The sequence below is a fragment of the Mixophyes fleayi genome, chromosome 5 (assembly GCF_038048845.1).
Source record: "Mixophyes fleayi isolate aMixFle1 chromosome 5, aMixFle1.hap1, whole genome shotgun sequence".
Lineage (NCBI taxonomy): Eukaryota > Metazoa > Chordata > Amphibia > Anura > Limnodynastidae > Mixophyes > Mixophyes fleayi.
This window is the reverse complement of record NC_134406.1, coordinates 112,944,877-112,969,568: the sequence shown is the minus strand read 5'-3', so window position 1 is coordinate 112,969,568 and position 24,692 is coordinate 112,944,877. Positions and strand designations below refer to the sequence as shown.

Here is a 24,692-nt window from a genome sequence, read left to right as displayed (position 1 = left end):
ACAATGGTTATTATAGACCCTAAGCACAATTATTAATAAGTAAGCATTGAAAGCTTACCCTAATTAACTTATTATCACATCACGTCTTAATTTTTTAAAAAATTTACAGTCACTCACATCTCTAATCACTATTGTCACATCATCACTATAAAATAAAGAGGATATATTTATCTGAATAAATAGATGATTTTCACAAGTAATTAGGAAATTGAAACTTAAATATATGATTTACAATATTATAATGATTCACGGATCCACAGATACACTATATAATGATACTGAGAGTCAGCTCCCAGTCTCAGGTTGATGCACATTGAAATCACTCTTGAGGACCGGCATCAGTGCGGTCTAATATAAACGAAGATTACTAACAATATGGGTTTGGGCCCATACTAAGGAATAGAGATGTTTTATTGAATATATAATTAGATACTACTAAAGGTAGTAAGCAATTTACTCCAACTACTTTGAGTGAATCATGATCCAGAGTAAATACTATACATATCAGATATACAATAACGCCCAGAATTTATACACTTATAATACCATTTGATCATTTTAACAATAACTAGGTAAAAGAAAAACTACCATTATATCCTATTTAAAGACGGTATACTAATGAATGACAAACATTTCATCAATCACCAATACATAGTTACTTGTCATATAAAGCTGTCACAAGGTATATATATTTTTATTAAGAAAACATTTTATTAAAATGTATGGAAATTAGCAGGAGGGAACTATGATCTATATCACCTAATATATACCTAACATATCAACATTGCTTATAAACTCTATATTTTCAAATATAACAACATTAGGCTACATAAAGTAATAGTTAAATGTAGAATTTATAACTACAATATCAATGGAACAATATGAAGAGGGCGCGCTAATGAGTGATTAAGTTTATTTATCCTATTTTATGCAGTCATCTTCTATATACTGTTGGTGAGGTGGAAGATATATACTTACGTTGTGAATATGTCAGAACACTATTAGAAGTGTGTTACCATCGATACAGCAGGGGACCAATCACATGTCTTGATTCAGGACAGGCCCTCCCTTGTGAAACGATAACATCAACACACTATATTTCTGAACACATGACAGAATCATGTGATGTTCTACAACCTATCAACGCTTGCCAAAAACGGGGAATGCAAAGTACCCTATCTAACGCTATACATGAGCGTCATAGAGTGGGCGGGCACATCCCTTTATAAAGCCAATTGGAACCGTCAGTCTGGTTGCCTCGTTAAAGCTCATAAGCGAAACGCGCGTCGGCGTTCACGCTGAGCCTGTGTGCTATGTCCTCATTAGTTTAAAATAAGAGTATCTATGTTCTCCACTATTTAATCCACATTTATGATATGGATCATAGGGTTTAGCAGTTTAAGAATCTCTACCAGTAGGCAGCGGTATACACAGCCAGTTAGTCCAGCGCTATTACACACCAACAGGTAGCGTTGTATTCAACCAGACAGTCCAGCGCTATAACACACCAAATAGTATGACATTAGGGTGCATTTACAACAATCTATAGAGTCAGTCTAAAACCAAGGGGTTCTCCAAGCTGGTGAACACACTAACCAGTGGACTTTCTTTAGACTATGTATATAGTACATTAGCCTCTACCCTTATAACCAGTGAGTAGTGATACCCTGACTGGGATCACTTTTCTCACTTATGAATCATTAGATCTGTTATTTCCTTACTCCTTATAATAATAACAACGAATAAAAAGTGGAAATAATGAGTCATGTGGACTAGCTAAGTCTATTTAATAGGCGGACACAAGCCTGCCCCCTGGTGGATTCACAATAACAAGGTTTATCATAGCCCTGTTTATAATTACCCTGAGGTACTACATATTATTAATATACTCTACCAAGTATTAAGAGGGATATACATAGCAACAGGCCAACGTGGTAGTTTTCTACCTTTTTTAACAGATTAAATATTCAGGTTAATTTGCAACATATCTCGTATTTTAAATATTTCGCTTATTAATTTTAAATTTACTAATAAAGGTTGTTCATTTTAATATATACAAATGATAAAAAATTCCATTATCTGACAAAAAGAGTGCTCCTTTCAGTACTATTCCTTCTTTTTTTCTCTTCTATGTATGAAAGTTCCTAAACAGTACTGGAGCACCTCCCCGAATTATATTGGATAATAATCATACCTAGTGATACATAAGGGGTTTATAGCCCGGTGCTGAGTACAACCCAAACCTACTTCCATGTATTAGTGTGCATAGAGGCACACTGCTATTTGACTCAAGCACAGGCTTTTCAGATAATCAATATTACAATATAAAGTTTATAAAAAATATTTATTAACAATAGTGACTTAAGATGGCGGTTTTCAGTATTAGCAACGATCTAGTTACACGACAAGAGAAATGGAAAGCTAATGAGGATATGGAGTTGTTATTTGGCTCTAGTATAAGGGACAACAACACAAATGAGGACTGGGTACAAGATCTGTCTACTTTAAAAAATATTATGTTCAAACAAACCAAAACAGTTTGGAACAAAACAATGTTCAATACATATACAAAACAAAGCATGGTCCCTAGGGGACTAAGACCCAAACTATACCCAGCCTTTGAATTATTTAATAATGACCTTAAAAGGGAATGGGAAGCGGTGTTAACCAAATGTTCTCATGATTTGATCCAAATCTTAATAAGACATGATAGTTTATTATTGGAACAATACACAAAAGAGATCAATATATTGGGTGACAAACTTAAACAATTTGAGAATCTGGACACCTTTCAAAAGGCGTACGAGAAATTTAAGAAGGAGCTGGACCAATTTGAGAAAACAGTGATGGATAAAAAACGTACAAAACTCACGAGAGATCGTAATGATTATCTCAATAACACTGTTTTCAAATGGTATCAACGAAAACCACCAAATAAATCTGTCTCCTTTACGAGCATGTCCGAAATTGACTCCTCAGAGGGAGAAACAACTGACCCATCTATGTCTTCAAGAGAGGATTCTCACTATAGAAGGGATTTTTTAGAACAACGCCCAAAATATCGGGAGGGAGGAAACAAGTCAAAAAAAGACAAACACGCAGGGGGGGGAAGAAATACAGAAAGAAAACGGAAAAATATGGAGGAGCAGGATGTTCCCTACCCACTACGGAGGAACTATCAAAGAACCAAATTTTAGAAGATCAATTAAGAATTATTAATTTAACAGACCGAGAATTAAGTACAACTCATACTCAACTTCTAAGCAAAGGTCTTTCGTTCTCCCCCACCCACAAATTTGACAGATTTGCGTGGGAGAAGGACTTAATGCTCTTCTCGAGAAAACTATTACTTAAAAAGTTTTATTCGAACAAATCTAACATCGCTTCTACCCATGAATCCCATGAACTTGATACAACATCGACAAGTTTATTTGGTACTGTAGCAGAACAGAATGCACTGCAGATACTGGAAGAACTAGATACAAATAATCAACCCTTAAGTACAGAGGATACACGTCCTAAATTTAAAAAGAAATCAACTTTTTGGCCAGATACAACTATATGTCCCCAAATTAAAGTCTATAGGGACTTAGTCTCCAAAGATCTGGATAAATTATATCACAAATCTTTTCAAACAAAAATAAGAGGAAATAATATGTCTACAACAGAAAGGAAAGCATTGAAAGAGATACAAACTTGGGAGGATACCATCATCAAACCCTCAGACAAAGGTGGGAATATAGTGTTATGGCCTAGGGAACTATATTTGAAGGAAATGCACAAACAACTGAATGACACTAATTGTTATAAACGCATTATCTTTAACCCCACAGCTAATTACTTAGCAATATACAAAAAATTAATTTTGGAAGCATATAAAGGGGGAACAATAACGAAAGGAGACTATGAATATCTTGAGGTACACAACCCTAAAATAGCCACAATATACTTGATCCCCAAAGTGCATAAAAATGAGTCCAACCCCCCGGGAAGACCCATAGTGTCGGGGGTAGGATGTCTTACTGAGAAAGCGAGCAGATACCTAGATCTTCAGCTACGCAAACATGTAATAAGTTTAAACTCATATGTAAAAGACACATTGGACGTTTTAGTCAAATTAAACAATGTGTCAATTAACAACTCCACGAAGTTGGCGTCCCTGGATGTGGAATCTCTATATAGCAATATACCTCATCATCAAGGTATCAATGCTGTAAGATACTTTCTTAATATGGAAAAACAAAGTAGCATTAATGATTTCCTCATACAACTACTACAATTCATTTTGACCAAAAATTATTTCATATTTGAAGATAAATTCTTCTTACAGATACGCGGGACAGCAATGGGGACGGCATGTGCCCCTACGTATGCCAACCTCTTCCTAGGATGGTGGGAGAGGGAATATGTATTCAATTCTCAATACGAAAAATATACGAACCACATAAGCTTGTGGCTACGGTATATAGATGACGTGTTAGTACTATGGGATGATCAGGATTCACTATTTCATGAATTTGTAACAATATTAAACACTAATGATATAAACCTTAAATTAACCTCTGAAATTAATGAAACCACGATTAATTTTTTGGACCTGACGATCACAAAAACCTCAGACGGTAGACTCAATACTGATATATATCGTAAAAAAACAGCCACGAACAGTCTTCTTCATTTTACAAGCTCACATTTCCCCCCAGTCATCAAAGGGGTTCCAAAGGGGGAATTATTAAGAGTGAAGAGGAACTGCTCGGATGAAGCAACATTTATAAAACGAGCTAATGAAGTAAAACAGAGATTTCTTGATCGTGGCTACAGTAGAAATATCATCAGACAAGCAGAACAGGATGTTAGGATGAGAGATAGAGAGTCTCTTTTATATCCTTCTTCCAATAATAAGAAAAATAAATATGATGACACCAGAATGATAGGTACTTACTGTACAGAATGGAAAGATATTTTATCTATTTTTCAGAAACATTGGCATGTTCTCATGACGGACGAGGACCTTAGTCAAACCCTACAAAATAGGGTACAAATTACGTGGAGACGTTCCAGAAATCTTAAGGACCAACTTGTACATAGTTCACTTCAGTCATCCTGCAAACAGTTGTCAACTAGGCCAAATGGCTTTTTCCGATGTGGAATATGCAAAGCATGTCAATATGCAACTCCAACAAAAGAGTATATAGACAAATTCCAACGAAAATGGGTCATAGATCAGTTTCTCAACTGTAATACTCCTAATACAATATACTGTTTAACTTGCCCCTGCCAACTTAACTATATAGGAATGACCACCAGACCGCTAAAGAAAAGAATTCTGGAACATGCAGGGAATATACGCAATGCCAATAGGGACAAAACAAATATGAAACCACTTACCACAGTGGCAAAACATTTTCTGATCCATCATGATAATGATCCCAAATATCTCAAAGCGTATGCGATGGAACAGATAACGTTAGGTCTAAGGGGAGGGGATATTAAAACTGAGCTTTTAAAACATGAGACCAAAAAAATCTTTTTAATGGGAAGTCTCACCCCTAAAGGCCTTAATGACAACAGTAATTATATGGTGTTCTCTTGAACTATTGGGAGTAATTTGATCTGAATTAGATCAGTTTAGACCAATGTATAACATTGATCATATGACAATATAGAATCTCACATTAAATATATACACAATATGTATGCACTAAACTCCTAATGAAATCCGAACTAACTGGGACTAAACTGGCATTCAGTATCACCTAATACCCTACAATAAGATACACTACACAATGGTTATTATAGACCCTAAGCACAATTATTAATAAGTAAGCATTGAAAGCTTACCCTAATTAACTTATTATCACATCACGTCTTAATTTTTTAAAAAATTTACAGTCACTCACATCTCTAATCACTATTGTCACATCATCACTATAAAATAAAGAGGATATATTTATCTGAATAAATAGATGATTTTCACAAGTAATTAGGAAATTGAAACTTAAATATATGATTTACAATATTATAATGATTCACGGATCCACAGATACACTATATAATGATACTGAGAGTCAGCTCCCAGTCTCAGGTTGATGCACATTGAAATCACTCTTGAGGACCGGCATCAGTGCGGTCTAATATAAACGAAGATTACTAACAATATGGGTTTGGGCCCATACTAAGGAATAGAGATGTTTTATTGAATATATAATTAGATACTACTAAAGGTAGTAAGCAATTTACTCCAACTACTTTGAGTGAATCATGATCCAGAGTAAATACTATACATATCAGATATACAATAACGCCCAGAATTTATACACTTATAATACCATTTGATCATTTTAACAATAACTAGGTAAAAGAAAAACTACCATTATATCCTATTTAAAGACGGTATACTAATGAATGACAAACATTTCATCAATCACCAATACATAGTTACTTGTCATATAAAGCTGTCACAAGGTATATATATTTTTATTAAGAAAACATTTTATTAAAATGTATGGAAATTAGCAGGAGGGAACTATGATCTATATCACCTAATATATACCTAACATATCAACATTGCTTATAAACTCTATATTTTCAAATATAACAACATTAGGCTACATAAAGTAATAGTTAAATGTAGAATTTATAACTACAATATCAATGGAACAATATGAAGAGGGCGCGCTAATGAGTGATTAAGTTTATTTATCCTATTTTATGCAGTCATCTTCTATATACTGTTGGTGAGGTGGAAGATATATACTTACGTTGTGAATATGTCAGAACACTATTAGAAGTGTGTTACCATCGATACAGCAGGGGACCAATCACATGTCTTGATTCAGGACAGGCCCTCCCTTGTGAAACGATAACATCAACACACTATATTTCTGAACACATGACAGAATCATGTGATGTTCTACAACCTATCAACGCTTGCCAAAAACGGGGAATGCAAAGTACCCTATCTAACGCTATACATGAGCGTCATAGAGTGGGCGGGCACATCCCTTTATAAAGCCAATTGGAACCGTCAGTCTGGTTGCCTCGTTAAAGCTCATAAGCGAAACGCGCGTCGGCGTTCACGCTGAGCCTGTGTGCTATGTCCTCATTAGTTTAAAATAAGAGTATCTATGTTCTCCACTATTTAATCCACATTTATGATATGGATCATAGGGTTTAGCAGTTTAAGAATCTCTACCAGTAGGCAGCGGTATACACAGCCAGTTAGTCCAGCGCTATTACACACCAACAGGTAGCGTTGTATTCAACCAGACAGTCCAGCGCTATAACACACCAAATAGTATGACATTAGGGTGCATTTACAACAATCTATAGAGTCAGTCTAAAACCAAGGGGTTCTCCAAGCTGGTGAACACACTAACCAGTGGACTTTCTTTAGACTATGTATATAGTACATTAGCCTCTACCCTTATAACCAGTGAGTAGTGATACCCTGACTGGGATCACTTTTCTCACTTATGAATCATTAGATCTGTTATTTCCTTACTCCTTATAATAATAACAACGAATAAAAAGTGGAAATAATGAGTCATGTGGACTAGCTAAGTCTATTTAATAGGCGGACACAAGCCTGCCCCCTGGTGGATTCACAATAACAAGGTTTATCATAGCCCTGTTTATAATTACCCTGAGGTACTACATATTATTAATATACTCTACCAAGTATTAAGAGGGATATACATAGCAACAGGCCAACGTGGTAGTTTTCTACCTTTTTTAACAGATTAAATATTCAGGTTAATTTGCAACATATCTCGTATTTTAAATATTTCGCTTATTAATTTTAAATTTACTAATAAAGGTTGTTCATTTTAATATATACAAATGATAAAAAATTCCATTATCTGACAAAAAGAGTGCTCCTTTCAGTACTATTCCTTCTTTTTTTCTCTTCTATAGTTGAGTATCGCCTGCATATCGGTTGTGATCCAGGTAATGATGTCTGATGATCAATATACCCCTGAAGACACATACATGACCTGTTAGTGAAAAACAATTTGAAGCAACTAAGGACTGTGTCATGCAGTCCACAAAATGTTTAATCACTCTATTAGAACCCCATAATCCACAGTATCAAATGGTGCTGAGAAGTCAGGAGGATTGAAATCGAACAATAGCTTCTGTCATTTGCCATCAGAAGATCATTAATCACACACAACAGGGCTGTTTCAGTACAATGTCGTCTCCTGAATATTGATTGGAATTGATTATAAATATGGGTTGGCAGACAGGTTTCCAGTTGGGTTGTAACCAGTGGTGGGATTCAGCCGGTTCGCACCGGTTCTATAGAACCGATTCCTAAAATACTTGCGGTTCGGCAGAACCGTTTGCTGGCCTGCTGTGCGGCACTGGCTCCTGGCTCTCACCCGATCCGGCATCCGGCTCCCTCTCCCGATCCGTCACGCAGAGCTTCCGATGCTCTGCTGGAAAAGAAAACTGCATATTACCTCATGCGGCTGCGCGATGTGACATCCTGACGCAGCTGCCGTGATGTCATGCGCAGTCGCCTAGGAGCCTCTGACTACGCGGTTTCACTAGCTGGGTGCGCACAGTGAATGCCAGCAGCCTGCTCAGGTATTAATTTGTATTCGTCCTTCCTTTTGGTTTTAAGTAAGAAAGAGTATTTTTTTTGTCATTTTTTCTGGGGGGGGGGGGGGTGTAAGGAAATATCTGCGGGGGGAATAAGTAAAAATTATTGCAGGGGGGGCAATGACTGCAGGGGAAAGTATAAGGAAATTACTTTAAGGGGGGAGTATAAGGAAATACCTTCAGGGGGGGGAATAAGTAAAATTTATTGCAGGGGGAGGCAATGACTGTAGGAAAGGGCTAATGAAAATACCATGCAGGGGGGAGTAAGGAAAAATGGCTGCCGGAGGGGGGGGGGGGGGGGATCAATGGCTATAAGAGGAGGAAATGAAAATTACTGAAGGTGGGTAGTTAAATGAATTAACAAGTTTTTTATCTATACATATTTTGTTAAATATATATATATATATATATATATATATATATATATATATATATATATATATATATAATAACTAACCCACGCATCTAAACACAACAAAAACAGCATTGTGGGGAGTAAACTGTATAAAGATGTATATAAATATATATATATATATATATATATATATATATATATATATATATATTTATATACATCTTTATACAGTTTACTCCCCACAATGCTGTTTATGTTGTGTTTAGATGCGTGGGTTAGTTATTATATATATATATATATATATATATATATATATATATATATATATATATATATATATATTTATTTATATACATCTTTATATAGTTTACTCCCCACAACGCTGTTTATGTTGTGTTTAGATGCGTGGTTTAGTTAGAGGGAGCACAATAGTCCATATTAACAGCTACAGTGGGAAGTAATAACTATTTTGGAAGTACACAATTTATTTTTGTGTATCTGAGTTTATTACCTGTTTGAAGTTGTTATTGTAATGAAAATACCTGCAGGGGTAATGAAATGTCTTAGGGGGTATTTAATAAATAGAGCAGCTTTGGGAGGCATGATAACTTTATTGCGTGACGGTTACATGGATGCTCTCTGTGGTCTCAGCGATCACTAGAATATTAAATACTAGTGAAATGGGGCTGGTAGAGGTTAATATTTTATTGACCACAAATGTTCAGATATTGCTTATATATGCCTGTACAATGGGGTAGTTTTATCTGTCCATAATGAAGTGTTTTGTTTGAACTAAGGAGCCTAATCATTCAGGGTTTGTTAACATTTTGCATTATAATACAATTTTTGCATTTTCAATATAGGACTCCAACTTTCACAAGCCAGCGAGAGGACAACAAAGCTGCAAGAGAGAAGAGCAAGAACAGGTAAGAGACAATGGCACAATCTGTCTAAATTTAATGCTGGAGAACACTTATGAATATTCATATTTAGGAGTATTCAGTAACATATTTGTTTCAATTGCTTCATTATTGTTGGGTATGCAACTTATTTAAACACATTGTTGGTTGTGCAGTATTTGTGCTGATTTAGTCTTTTAGTGTATGCTACGTGCCGGATTAGTTATTTATTTTAGAATGATTTTTATTTTTTCATTTTGAATTTACGTCTATTGTGTTAAATTATATGGGCCTGAGTCAATGAGGAAAGCAAAGCAAAATAAGAAGTAAGATGGTTAAGGGTAAATCACACAGCTGATGATGCTCGGATAAAAGCAAAGAAAATTGCAAGTGAGGATGCCAATCAAACAGCAATATGGAAATATCTTCACTAACTGTTTATGAGGAATTTAATATTTAAAATCTTCCGTTACACATAATCTAGTTGTCTTTAACTCTTTTACTATTGTTATTGCAGTATTTAATGCGTGAATTGTTAGACTACCTTTCGGTTTATCTTTTGGTATAGTTAAAATGGTCATTAGGACATAGAACCTGTTGTTAATTTTTTTGAATCCCACCACTGGTTGTAACCATTTTTTCAATAACCTTCGGTCTGATACCGATCTGTAGTTAGCTGGGTATACACTAAAGAGAATTTCTCCCGATGTAAAATCTTTAATAATATTAATATTATATTATATATAATAATATAATTTTAAAGTATGTTATAGAAAACTGTTATCTGTTTAAACTTAGGTTGGCACAGTCTTTTATTGCTGCCTAATTTATGATAGGTATCTGGCCTCCTCTATCCTATCCCACAAATGTTTTCTTTTCCTTTGATTAGCTGACCAATTAGCACATCTGTAGTGTATTCCTAAATTAGACTGACTACATCTTAGCTTCATTCTATAGGGAGACGTATGTGGGGTTAGACGTGTGTGATTTCTATACTAAGTGGGATTTTCTCACAAAGTGGACGAAAATGCACAGTTAGACAACACAGTTGGCCAAACATTGGACTACATTTGACTTGATTTTACTCCCAGCAATAAGCTGCATCTGCCACAGCCTATTTCTGCACTACTTGTCTATTTATATGGAAGACTGCAAAGAGGTAATTCTTGAAATACCCTTGCTTTTTGCTTTTACCCCTTTTATCACAATGTTTCACAAATTGCTTTTCTTAGTCTCATTTCATGGCATGATCTTTAGGACTGTGTCATCTTTCACCACTCCACCAACACACAAATTTGTTCATATTGCACCTGCATTACTCCACTCACCTCTATTTAACACCCATGAACTGTTATCCTATTTATTATCTCTAACAAGTACAGCCTCCACCTGTCGCCAGAAAATAAAAGGCCACACATCTTACAATCCCCTTGCCTATCTTTCTCTCACTCTGCTTCTATTAGCTGGTGATATATCACCTAATCCAGGTCCCCCACACTCCTCACACACACACATACATCTGAGCACTACCGTTCTATAGCAAACCTCAAACACATCACCTGTCTCCCCTCTCTTCCTAAGTCCTTTAAATGTGCCCTTTGGAATGCACGCTCTGTTTGTAACAAACTTACCTCCGTTCATGATCTCTTCCTCTCAAAAAACCTCAACCTTCTGGCAATAACAGAAACATGGCTCATGCAATCAGACACTGCCTCACCTGCAGCACTTTCACATGGTGGCCTCCATCTCACCCACACCTCCAGACCTGAAGGCAGACAAGGAGGTGGGGTTGGACTACTTCTCTCCCCACAGTGCACATACACAGTTCTACCAAATGTCCCATCACTCACGTTCACATCTTTTGAAGTACATGCTATTCGCATTTTTAATCCATTCTCCCTACGTGTTGCGGTGATCTATCGTCCCCCTGGAGCACACCAACAATTTATTGAGGATTTCTCTGCATGGCTCCCTCACTTCTTATCTTCAGACATCCCCACCATCATCATGGGTGACTTCAACATCCCCATTGATAACCCACCTTCCAAAGCTGCTTCCAAACTACTCTCTCTAACATCCTCACTTGACCTCTCCCAGTGGATTGAATCATCTACTCATAAGGATGGCCACTGCCTTGATCTTGTTTTCTCTAGACTATGCTCAGTTTCTAATTTTATTAATACACCCTTCCCCCTCTCGGATCATCACCTTATCAGCTACACTCTCACCCCCACTGCTCTAACCTCTCTACTGTCTAACTCAACCAAGCCTCCTCATACTCGTAGAAATCTTAATTCTATTAATCTTCAACAATTTTCCACCTCTCTCCAACACCTTCTCTCCCCTATCTCTACATTCTCATCCCCTGAGATGGCAGTACCTCATTTTCACCTAACCTTAGCAACGGCCCTTGATCAAGTGGCTCCAGCGACACTACATACTACACGTCGACTTCGATGTCAACCGTGGCACACCAAAGCAACACGAAATCTTCAAAAACTGTCCCATAAAGCAGAAAGTCACTGGCCTAAATCTCGAAGCTCTAATGACTTCTTCACATATACTTCTGTCTACCACTCCTATCGAAATGCTCTGGACACTGCAAAACAAACATACTTTCAATCTCTTATCTATGCTCAGGCTTCTAACCCCAAACGCCTTTTCAATACATTTAATCATCTTCTCAATCCTCCCACCCCGAACCCTCCATCTACTATCAGTGCTCAGGATCTTGCTTCCTACTTCAAGGACAACATTGACAAGATCAGACTAGAAATGGTATCCTCTTCCTCAACAAGCCATCAGCTCAATTCCTTCCCACTACCCTCTGACACCCTCTCTTCATTTGACCCCACAAATGAAGAGGAAATTTCTACGCTCTTCTTATCTTCCTACTCTACCTCCTGTCCTCTTAATCCTATTCCCTCGCAAATTGGTAGATCCCTGTCTTCTGTGCTCATTTCACCTCTAACTCAAATCTGTAATCTCTCACTCTCTACTGGCATCTTTCCATCACTATACAAGCATGCAGTGATTACTCCTATTCTAAAAAAACAAAACTCCGACCCAAACTCTCTCTCAAATTACCGTCCCATCTCTCAGCTCCCTTGCCCCTCCAAGCTTCTAGAGAGACTTGCCTACACTCGCCTCACACGCTTTCTTTCCGCAAACAACCTGTTGGATCCTCTTCAGTCTGGCTTTCGTTCTCAACACTCCACAGAGACTGCGCTGACCAAGGTTGTTAATGATCTGATCACTGCTAAGACTGAATGCCATTACTCTCTCCTAATTCTCCTGGATCTCTCGGCTGCATTTGACACCGTTGACCACTCTCTTCTCATACAAACGCTGCAATCCCTAGGTCTTCAAGACACAGTTCTATCCTGGTTCTCATTCTACCTCTCTAATCGCTCTTTCACTGTTAATTTCTCTGGAGCCACCTCTGCTCCGCTTCCCCTATCAGTTGGAGTACCACAAGGCTCGGTGCTAGGTCCTCTGCTGTTCTCTATCTATACCGCTTCTCTTGGAAATCTAATAAGTTCCTTTGGCTTTCAGTATCATCTCTATGCGGATGATACCCAAATCTATCTATCCTCTCCTGATATCTCGACATCTGTGTTGTCCCGTGTAACTGACTGTCTTTCTGCCATATCATCTTGGATGTCCTCTCGTCAACTCAAACTTAATCTTTCTAAAACAGAGTTAATAATATTCCCACCCGCCAACAAGAGCATACCTGACATTTCTATCTCTGTTGATAACATGACCATAAATCCCACCCCACAAGCTCGCTGCCTAGGTGTAATCCTTGATTCACGCCTATCCTTTGTTCCCCACATTGACTCTATATCTAAATCATGTTACATACATCTAAAGAACATTTCCAGAATCCGCACATATCTCACACAAGACACTGCTAAAACCTTAATTCATGCACTAATCATCTCCCGCTGTCACGATCTGCCCTCAGCTTATGTGCTACATGCTGCTTTGCATGGCAGCTCCTGCCTTTTTGTCCTATTATTGTTTTGTATTGGCAGTACCTCCACTCACCAGAGGTGCTGCTATTGTGTGCATTAGGGGTTAACCCTCCTGTTCACCAATCATTCTATGCACCTGGGTGTGGTCCATTTAAACCTGTTTCCCCCAGCTCACATTGCTGGTTATTGTTGTCCTAATCCTGATGTCATTTCCTGTTGTCCTTACCTGATTGTTTCTGGACATTTCATGCTACTTGCTGCATCAGCTGGAACCTGGTATTTATCACTGCTCCTTATTACCTGTTATCACCTCTCTGCAAATAAACACAGTGTTTTTCACCGAATTCATGACTCCTAGCTGTACTTCTGTTTGAGAACCGTGACAGTATAACCAGCCCAAAAAACAGCCTTGGAGTCAGGTGAAAGTTTTTTTTTTTTTTCTGGGACCTTTTTGCTGCAATCAAGTTTTCATTTGTCTTTTGCAACATGTCTGTTTTACCTATCATGGAATTACCCCTGCTACAAACCTTACAAATGGACATTATATTGTTGCGCTCCCAGCTGGCCGGATTTTCCGCTTTGCTTTTGGACCCACTCAGGAGACTATCAGAGACGGTTTCACTGAAATCTAATGCTGTTGATTTGACCCAGCCAACTCTGTCTGCTGCTGAATCCGTGCCGCCAACACCTTGCAATAATACCATGTCAAATTTGCATTTAACCAACAACTGCAGTTTAACTAATGCCCGGTTCACAAGTGGGCCACGCCCCCATCTGACCGAAGTGGAGCGACAGCGCAGAGTAACCAACAAACTGTGTCTCTACTGTGCCAGCAATGCACATTTCTTGCAGGACTGTCCTGTCCGTAGACCACGTCAGCTTACTGAACCATCTCCTGTTGTTTCCTCTCGGCACTCCAAATCTGTTTATGCTCCAGCATTCCTGTTCTCTGCGAAGAGACCCAATCTGCCAGCTCCAGCCGCCTGTCCTGAGGCACCCATTCCCTCTGTCTCCTGTGCCGAGGTGCCAGCCTCTGTCTCCTGTGCCGAGGTGCCAGCCTCTGTCTCCTGTGCCGAGGTGCCAGCCTCTGTCTCCTGTGCCGAGGTGCCAGCCTCTGTCTCCTGTGCCGAGGTGCCAGCCTCTGTCTCCTGTGCCGAGGTGCCAGCCTCTGTCTCCTGTGCCGAGGTGCCAGCCTCTGTCTCCTGTGCCGAGGTGCCAGCCTCTGTCTCCTGTGCCGAGGTGCCAGCCTCTGTCTCCTGTGCCGAGGTGCCAGCCTCTGTCTCCTGTGCCGAGGTCACATCATCTGCCTCCAGCTTGGAGCCTGCTGCCACTGTGTCCGGTTCCGAGTCTCCTGCCACTGTGTCCGGTTCCGAGTCTCCTGCCACTGTGTCCGGTTCCGAGTCTCCTGCCACTGTGTCCGGTTCCGAGTCTCCTGCCACTGTGTCCGGTTCCGAGTCTCCTGCCACTGTGTCCGGTTCCGAGTCTCCTGCCACTGTGTCCGGTTCCGAGTCTCCTGCCACTGTGTCCGGTTCCGAGTCTCCTGCCACTGTGTCCGGTTCCGAGTCTCCTGCCACTGTGTCCGGTTCCGAGTCTCCTGCCACTGTGTCCGGTTCCGAGTCTCCTGCCTCTGTGTCCGGTTCCGAGTCTCCTGCCTCTGTGTCCGGTTCCGAGTCTCCTGCCTCTGTGTCCGGTTCCGAGTCTCCTGCCGCTGTGTCTGTTCCTGAGCTCCAGTCTGCTCCAGAGGGGGCGCTGCCCTTCCAGTCTGCTCCAGAGGGGGCGCTGCCCTTCCAGTCTGCTCCAGAGGGGGCGCTGCCCTTCCAGTCTGCTCCAGAGGGGGCGCTGCCCTTCCAGTCTGCTCCAGAGGGGGCGCTGCCCTTCCAGTCTGCTCCAGAGGGGGCGCTGCCCTTCCAGTCTGCTCCAGAGGGGGCGCTGCCCTTCCAGTCTGCTCCAGAGGGGGCGCTGCCCTTCCAGTCTGCTCCAGAGGGGGCGCTGCCCTTCCAGTCTGCTCCAGAGGGGGCGCTGCCCTTCCAGTCTGCTCCAGAGGGGGCGCTGCCCTTACCGACTGTTCCAGAGGGGGCGCTGCTCTTACAGTCTGCTCCAGAGGGGGTTCTGTCCCTCCAGCCCGAGTTGCCAGTCCATGCGGTCCAGCCCGAGTTGCCAGTCCATGCGGTCCAGCCCGAGTTGCCAGTCCATGCGGTCCAGCCCGAGTTGCCAGTCCATGCGGTCCAGCCCGAGTTGCCAGTCCATGCGGTCCAGCCCGAGTTGCCAGTCCATGCGGTCCAGCCCGAGTTGCCAGTCCATGCGGTCCAGCCCGAGTTGCCAGTCCATGCGGTCCAGCCCGAGTTGCCAGTCCATGCGGTCCAGCCCGAGTTGCCAGTCCATGCGGTCCAGCCCGAGTTGCCAGTCCATGCGGTCCAGCCCGAGTTGCCAGTCCATGCGGTCCAGCCCGAGTTACCACTTGGTGCTGTCTGCCCTCAGGCTTCTCAAAGTGCTGTCTGCCCTCAGGCTTCTCAAAGTGCTGTCTGCCCTCAGGCTTCTCAAAGTGCTGTCTGCCCTCAGGCTTCTCAAAGTGCTGTCTGCCCTAAGGCTTCTCAAAGTGCTGTCTGCCCTCAGGCTTCTCAAAGTGCTGTCTGCCCTCAGGCTTCTCAAAGTGCTGTCTGCCCTCAGGCTTCTCAAAGTGCTGTCTGCCCTCAGGCTCCTCAAAGTGCTGTCTGCCCTCAGGCTCCTCAAAGTGCTGTCTGCCCTCAGGCTCCTCAAAGTGCTGTCTGCCCTCAGGCTCCTCAAAGTGCTGTCTGCCCTCAGGCTTCTCAAAGTGCTGGCAAGCCTGCCACCCAGTCCGGGCCAGCTCCCAAGCCTGCCGCCCAGTCCGGGCCTGCTCCCAAGCCTGCCGCCCAGTCCGGGCCTGCTCCCAAGCCTGCCGCCCAGTCCGGGCCTGCTCCCAAGCCTGCCGCCCAGTCCGGGCCTGCTCCCAAGCCTGCCGCCCAGTCCGGGCCTGCTCCCAAGCCTGCCGCCCAGTCCGGGCCTGCTCCCAAGCCTGCCGCCCAGTCCGGGCCTGCTCCCAAGTCTGCCGCCCAGTCCGGGCCTGCTCCCAAGTCTGCCGCCCAGTCCGGGCCTGCTCCCAAGTCTGCCGCCCAGTCCGGGTCTCCTGTCAAGCCTGCTGCCAAGTCCGAACCATCCGTTGCCAAGGGTGCCAAGTGTGAGCTGTCATCTACCTTTGATGGGCACCTTTCTCAGTTTAGTGCTCTACTGAGGTTTTGTGCTTCTTATTTCCCCTCAGTACCTAGCCTTGCCAGTGACCCAAAGAGGCAAGTTTTGTTTTTGTTAACACATTTTAGAGGAGAGGCTATGGAATGGGCAAACCCTTTTGTTGAGTCTGATCACCCCATTCTTTCTGACTTACAACTATTTGTCGAGGCAGTGATCAACAAGTTTTCACCAACACCTCCCGCTATGCCTTGTTACGGGGCCTCTGTATTGTCAGCAGGTCCACCCATCTCACCTGGCCAAGAGATATCTTTGTGCTCCACTCAGTTGGCTCAGGCCCCAATTCCGAGAAAGTCCCGTAAGAGAGGAGGACGTAAGAGAAGAGGAGGTTCTGCAGTTCTTGAACTGGCAACTGGCATGGTCTCCTTTGCCTTTCCGCCCTTGGACGAGGACTTTTCTGCCGGGCCCCCAATTCTGGATTATGATTCCGATGAATTCAGACATTTTTGATAATTGGGCGTCTGGAATCCGCCCTTAAGGGAGGGGATACTGTCACGATCTGCCCTCAGCTTATGTGCTACATGCTGCTTTGCATGGCAGCTCCTGCCTTTTTGTCCTATTATTGTTTTGTATTGGCAGTACCTCCACTCACCAGAGGTGCTGCTATTGTGTGCATTAGGGGTTAACCCTCCTGTTCACCAATCATTCTATGCACCTGGGTGTGGTCCATTTAAACCTGTTTCCCCCAGCTCACATTGCTGGTTATTGTTGTCCTAATCCTGATGTCATTTCCTGTTGTCCTTACCTGATTGTTTCTGGACATTTCATGCTACTTGCTGCATCAGCTGGAACCTGGTATTTATCACTGCTCCTTATTACCTGTTATCACCTCTCTGCAAATAAACACAGTGTTTTTCACCGAATTCATGACTCCTAGCTGTACTTCTGTTTGAGAACCGTGACACCCGCATTGACTATTGCAATTCCCTCCTTACTGGTCTTCCCAAAAACAGACTCAAACCCCTAAAATCTATTTTTCATGCTTCGGCAAGACTGATTTTCCTTGCAAATAGCTATTCCTCTGTTGAATCACTCTGTATGTCTCTACACTAGCTGCCTGTCTTCTACCGAATCCAATATAAAATACTTTTACTAACCTACAAGGCCATCAACAAAGCTGCACCAACATACATCTCCTCTCTTGTCTCAAAATATCTCCCAACTCGGCAACTCCGTTCTGCAAAAGATCTGCGTTCTCTCATCCACCCTCATTACATCCTCCCATTCCCGGTTACAGGACTTTTTTCGGGCTGCACCCACTCTATGGAACTCTCTCCCTCGCACAATAAGACTCTCCTCTGGTCTACAAACTTTCAAGCGTTCTCTGAAAACCTACCTATTCAGACAAGCTTATAATATTCCTCAACCACCCTCTTAACCTCACTACCTTTAGCCTGTTACACAATTTCACAGAAGACAACTACCCCCGGACCAACATTGTTGTGTGACAGGATCATTTAGCTTATGAGTCACCTTACCTTTGCAGTCTGGCTGGGCCATGATGCAAAATGTATACTTAACCTCATGTGTCAATCTCCCATTGCCCCATAGATTGTTAGCTTGCGAGCAGGGCCTTCTCACCTCTTTGTCTGTTTTACCCAGTTTATTGTTTTACGTTTGTCCCCAATTGTAAAGCGCTACGGAATATGTTGGCGCTATATAAATAAATGATGATGATGATGATGATAATATATAATATAAGTAATAGTGTGTGTTTATTTAGTTTGGCAGAATTTTTTGTTCATTGTTTTCATTCTACATGTTGCAATAACTTGCTAAGCAGAGTCTCAACCCCCAAGCTACACTTTTCAAACCACCCACTTCTCTAACATCCAGCTGCACACAAGACAAAGAGTGGGGAGGGGGAACAGGTTCCCCATTTGGGGTAATTAGGATGCCCTCTGGTATTTTACAGTGTCACTGTCACACTCAGAACCCATTTACCCCGCAGTCCTGTGCTCCTACCAGTCCCCTCCTGTAGCCGTTCTCCTCTCCGTGGACGGCTACAGGCGGGAGCCATCTTGTGAGAAGTTCTGTGCATGCGCAGACCAGGATTTTATAATCAGCCTTTCATTCTATTGGCTGATTGCTGGCTAGCTCACTCTATTTAAAGCACCCTCTATCTTCTTTCTGTCCAGATCTTCAGGTCTCCCTACCTGTAAGGACGTTCCTACCACTGGCTTCTGTTTATATTCGTTACCTGCCCTCCAGGGATTTCCTGCAGTTCATTGCACCACCTATTAATCCTGCACCAGGGCTTCCAGCTCTTCAGGACCACAGTGCTATTTTCCTCTGCGGACCATTCTCTCCTGTTATCCTCTGATTAATTGCTTCTATTACCTAGAAAACAGTAGACTCCTGCAGACCATCACGCTGCCTATTGATCCTGCATCATGGCTTCCAGCTCTTCTGGACCTCAGCGCTATTCTCCTCTGCAGACCATTTACTCCTGTGATTCTCTGATCTGTTGCCTCGGTTACCTAGTATCCGGTATTCTCCTGCAGATCATCGCACCTCTTCCTCCTGTTTACCATTCCTGACGAAAAACGTCTGTCCCTCTGGCCTTAGTCTTTGGGCTCTCCTAGATCTTGCTTGTCACTTGCTAAGAGGGCCGCGACTTGCGGTCTGGGAGATGCAAAGTCCACATTCCCTTGTGGGCATCCCTGGCAAAAACCTACCGCTGCCTTAGACTCTTCGCCTCTTTGTGGGTAGTGTCTAGCACTACCACTACATTACAATAACCTGGTACTTACTTTCTTCTACCAGCACCTGTGGCTGCTCAGCTGGTTCAGGTGGGCTCCTGCAAAGGACTGAGAAGGTCAAGAAATTAAATTGTTGGTATCTTCCAGGGCCCCCACCGCCTCCTCCTTCTGAGCCAGCTCCTCGTCCTGAGCTGCCACCTCCTCCTCTTGGGCCAGCTCCTAGTCCTAAGCCGCCACCTCCTCCTCCTGGACCACCTCCTCCTCCCGGACCAATTCATCATGTGGCCCTTCCTCATGGCGGTGGTGGGTGCATGGGATGCGTTGGCGTCCTGTTAAAAAGTTGGATGTGTTATATATTTTTTTTACTATTTATTTTTGTCTTAAATGCACACAGAAATGCAGGTAATGGTAGCTTGCAATGTGAAATAGCCAACACCACACATGTTCCATAACTGGGCCAAAAAACACATAACAGTTTCAATGCGCACGTGCCCGGCTAATTTCCCTGCCAGGACGCAGTGTTCTGATAGCATAGTGTCCGGCAGTTGCCCTAGCAGCGGTCGGGCCGGATGTGACGTCCCGGTCGTCAAAGAGGCGGCCGGGACGCCGGGGGCAAAGGAGAGTGAGCTGCGGCAGGTATGGACAGTGCCACGCCTCGTAACAGTAATATTGCCATATGTGTGACCGTTTACATAGCATGTAAGAAGAAGGACTAACGCTTTATAATTTAATTTTGTAGGTATTGATGTGTTGATAGGCTCCACTCCACTAATCGGTAGCTTGCCGCACCATCAAAAAATAGAATATGGGATGAAATAACTAATCAGGTCAATGCCGTGGCTCCTACAAGACACACAGTAACTAAGGTCACTATGGAATCCTGCAACATTATTGTATTTTTATCTTAATTTACATGTGTCAAGGTTTTTTGGATAATTTCCTTTTTGAAAATTTTTACACAGGTGGCAAGACTTTAAGCGTCGACTTAAGGAGGAGTTGAGGCACCACTGCATTTATGCTCAAGCGACAGGCAGTGGTCCCCTTGAGACCATGGCATGTTTAGATGAGGGGATGCTGCAAGAGGTGGGCCGCATTGATACCGGACGTAGCCCACCAGGTACATTTCAGTTATATTACATTATTGTTTTGCGTTATTGTTGGTTTTTTTTTCCTTAACCAACAAAAGCTAAAGTCATACATTTATGCTGGTCGATAGTCAAAAGTGATGAAGCTACATTTTTAACCCTCCCCCCACACACACAGACACACACACACAAAAAATTGTCTCGGTAATCTATCTTTACACAGTAGCACATAATTTAAGATGGTGATAATTTCATTTTTTTTTGTTCCCCTTCATTCTAGGTGTCAGTACAGATGCAGATATTTTCCAAGATGTGCTGGTGGAGGAACGGCATGTTCTGGAAGAACATCAGATGACCGAGTAAGCATAAGTCAGTGGCCTTGAATCACAGCACGGCTGTTGTCAGAAAATTAGGGAAACCAATGCCATCATTCAGACGAAAAGCACTGAAATTTTGAAATTTCCACAACCCTCACCCTTACGGAGCAAAATTTACACTACCCTCACCTGTATGGAGCAAAATTTACACCCTACCCTCACCCATATGGAGCAAAATTTAGACCTTAACCTAACCTCAATCAACAATACCCTCACACGCCTCACTGACCTTATTTCACTACGCATGACTAACAACCCTACAGCACCAATTTCCCAGGTATCCTCTCCTTCTTTCCAACTGTCAGCCCTTTCCATAAAGCATACTTCACCACACCTGATTATCCAGGAGTCAACCCCCTTACCCTCACCCATGTTCACATCCTGTACCACTCCCCTATTCAGGTCCTATTGTTTATAGGGCCAAACCACGATTTCCACACCATCCTTTTTCTCAACCCTACTATTTTGTAAATGAACCTAGGTATCCATATCCAGATCATAATCCTTATTTCCACTCAATCTGCCCCGGTGAACCTCCTGTCATCTCTGCCCCTCCTGCGATTTCTGCCTCTCCTGTCATCTCTGCCCCTCTTGCTATTTCTGCCCCTCTTGCTATTTCTGCCCCTCCTGCCATCTCTGCCCCTACTGCCATTTCTGCCCCTACTGCCATTTCTGCCCCTCCTGCCATTTCTGCCCCTCCTGCCATCTCTGCCCCTTCTGGCATCTTTGTCCCTCCTGCCATTTCTGCCCCTCCTGATATTTCTACCCCTCCTGTCATTTCTGCCCCCCCATGCCATTCAATTGACGTCTGCTGCATCCCCACACTTTGCTGCACCACCACTCTCTACTGGTCCACTGGCCTCTGCTTTTTCCCCACTGTTGCCTCCCACATCACGGGTTACCCGAAGCCAGACACATCCAAGACTATTCCAAAATATTTCAAGAAGTCAGGCAAATACATCAAATAAATCAAATTAACTTGTTTTCTTGTATTTGTTATATATTGTAAGTAAAATTATAAATGATATACTTAAGATTGCTGTGTGTGTGTTATTTGGTTTATTTAACCCAATTTTTTTTTTACAATAAAAGTAGGTTTTCAGGACATAATTTTAAATATTGCAGCATCAACAGATTCAGGAGGGCTGGAGTCGTCATCTACCACCTCCTGGCCAGCAACCTCAGACTGTTCCACCCTAGGAACCCAACTCCTAATCTCAGTGCATACATTAGAGTACCACCAGACCAGTCTACCAGGCAACGGAATCTAGCTTTTAAAAGACCAAATGCCCGCTCTAGTGGCTATATGTGCTGAGTTGTATGCAAGCTCATGCTCTGTGCTTGGTTTCAAAATAGGTGTGAGTAGCCAAGGACGAAAAGGGTTTGTGTTATCTTCTATAAGGGGTGACAAGAAAGACAAAGGACAAAATATAAATGACAATCTTCTATGTCCATCAAAAACACAGACAGCATGTTGGATGACAAACAGTGCCATATTTGCAATGTAAAGTTAGTGGAGTTATTTCTTCTGAGAAGCTAAGAGGCCCATATTTTTAATTCAACGAGGATAGGTCCTTTTGAAATGTTGATACCGTTTTTTTTATGGGGAGTTGTGCAGGTGCTATATCTAGTTAAATATCACACTTAAATTTAACGGGGAAAGATATTAGAATGCTCCATGATAATCTGCCACTCTATGTTAGCTATAAAACTAAGGCCATGAATATTAACGTTTTTAAGTATTACACATATGAAGTATTTTTAGGTAAAAAAATGAGTACCTAATAGAGTAACCATGTGTCCTTGCACCCCCTTGCCTCTGTTGCAATCTTTGCCATGTCCCTAATTGCCAGAAGGCAAAGGAGTCATGTGTACTCCCTGGCAACACAGCTACCAGGCACAAATATGGAGCGACGGATCACATATAGCCTGGACATTTATCGAGTGGGAATGCTGTGATTCAAATAAATAGCAGCATTTCCACCTGATGGGAAGAGGGCTTCTACTGCACCTAACTGGAAAGCCGGCTATGGTCGCAAACTGTTGCTTTATGGGCACAAGGGACTCCTCATCAAGTGCCAGATGAATGAATTACCTGATCCGCGACAGAAACGGCCGCAGAACAACCTTTAGCACACAGCTGAAGGACTTTTGGGACATCCCTGCTGCAACTCCCACAGTGGTCTGGAATGACCCTGTGGTGAAAAAGTGAAATAACAGTTTGGTCAATAGCAGTATTGCTGTTGGGATGTGGTGCATTTGCTCCAGGTCACTCCGCACAATGTGCAGAGTGTCCAGGAGCCTGATAATGATAGACCACCTCAGCATCAAACATGCCAAAGAGGCTGACACGTGGCCTGAAGACATGCTTCCTGGGCCGGCGACGATGGACTTGTTGCTGGTTTTGGAGGGGTTTGACGACTGTTGCCTTACTGCATTGCCACCTGTGCCTCGGTCCATAACTAAGAAATGCTATATTTCAGAGAGAAGGATATAGGGGTTAAAAATACATTACTTAATGGCTTTGAAACTTTATTGCCATAAAAGATTTACAATATACTTACACCTACAAGTGGGATAGCAAGATTCATAATGGGGATGTAAAAGAAAAAAATAATATATTTTTAACAAATAAAACAGGAAACACAATTATGCATTGTGCCACATCACTAGACCATAACATAAAACAAAGTAGCACATCACTAATGGGATATATGTATGAGCAAACAAAAAACAGTAATAAAAAAATTACAAATTATGGTACTAGTAAACAGCCACATTTAAATTTTTTAAAACAAAGCAAACCTTGTTAATTGTAGGTCTCGGAGAATTGTACAGGAAAGAATGCAGACACTCATCTGTTTAATTAGCGGAGAGTATGCAGGTGATCGGGAAGCATACGTCACAAAGATGAGCCAGTTTACTCTTGTGTATGTTGATGAGTGACTGCATAGACTTAAACTAGACCCCTGGCAGGTGCATACTGTATGCCGAAAACCACGCTACTACCTAAGGTTGCCTGACCCTGACTTGGACATCACTATCACTGCACAGGAACGCCCTCATTGTGAATTGACTATGGCACCACACCCATTTACCTCCCTGTTCACACCCCAAAAAATTTAGCCCATAAAAAGTGTCTGTTGCTTTTGCATACGTAGTGGACCTGCATTTGCTGATGGCCAAATGTCCCCATTGTAAGCATGTAAGCATGACTTGCGTTCGATATGCAGAAAAAACAGAGATGCGTGCCTTAATGATTCAGGCCCTAAATGAGCTTACTGTTTTAGTAAAGGACCTCTGTCACAAACAGCGGGGTTATCAGCAGCGTGTTTGTCCTCACCCTGGACATACGGCACCGTACATGTTCGGGAAAGCTGGAACGCCTGGCAGCCTTCCTCGTTGCTTCTGTGCATGTGCAGA

The 24,692-nt window shown here is 42.4% G+C and overlaps 1 long non-coding RNA gene across 3 annotated transcripts in view; it reads left to right on the top strand.

The window, feature by feature from the left end:
- The window catches only part of LOC142158602 (uncharacterized), a 46,060-nt gene extending 23,757 nt beyond the window's left edge, over nt 1-22,303 (top strand). For all 3 annotated transcript variants that reach the window (XR_012692801.1, XR_012692800.1, XR_012692802.1), the window contains exons 2-4: nt 20,547-20,673; nt 20,770-20,924; nt 21,173-22,303. This is a non-coding gene — a long non-coding RNA (uncharacterized LOC142158602). The remainder of the gene's footprint in view (nt 1-20,546; nt 20,674-20,769; nt 20,925-21,172) is intronic.
- The last annotated feature ends 2,389 nt before the right edge of the window (nt 22,304-24,692 follow it).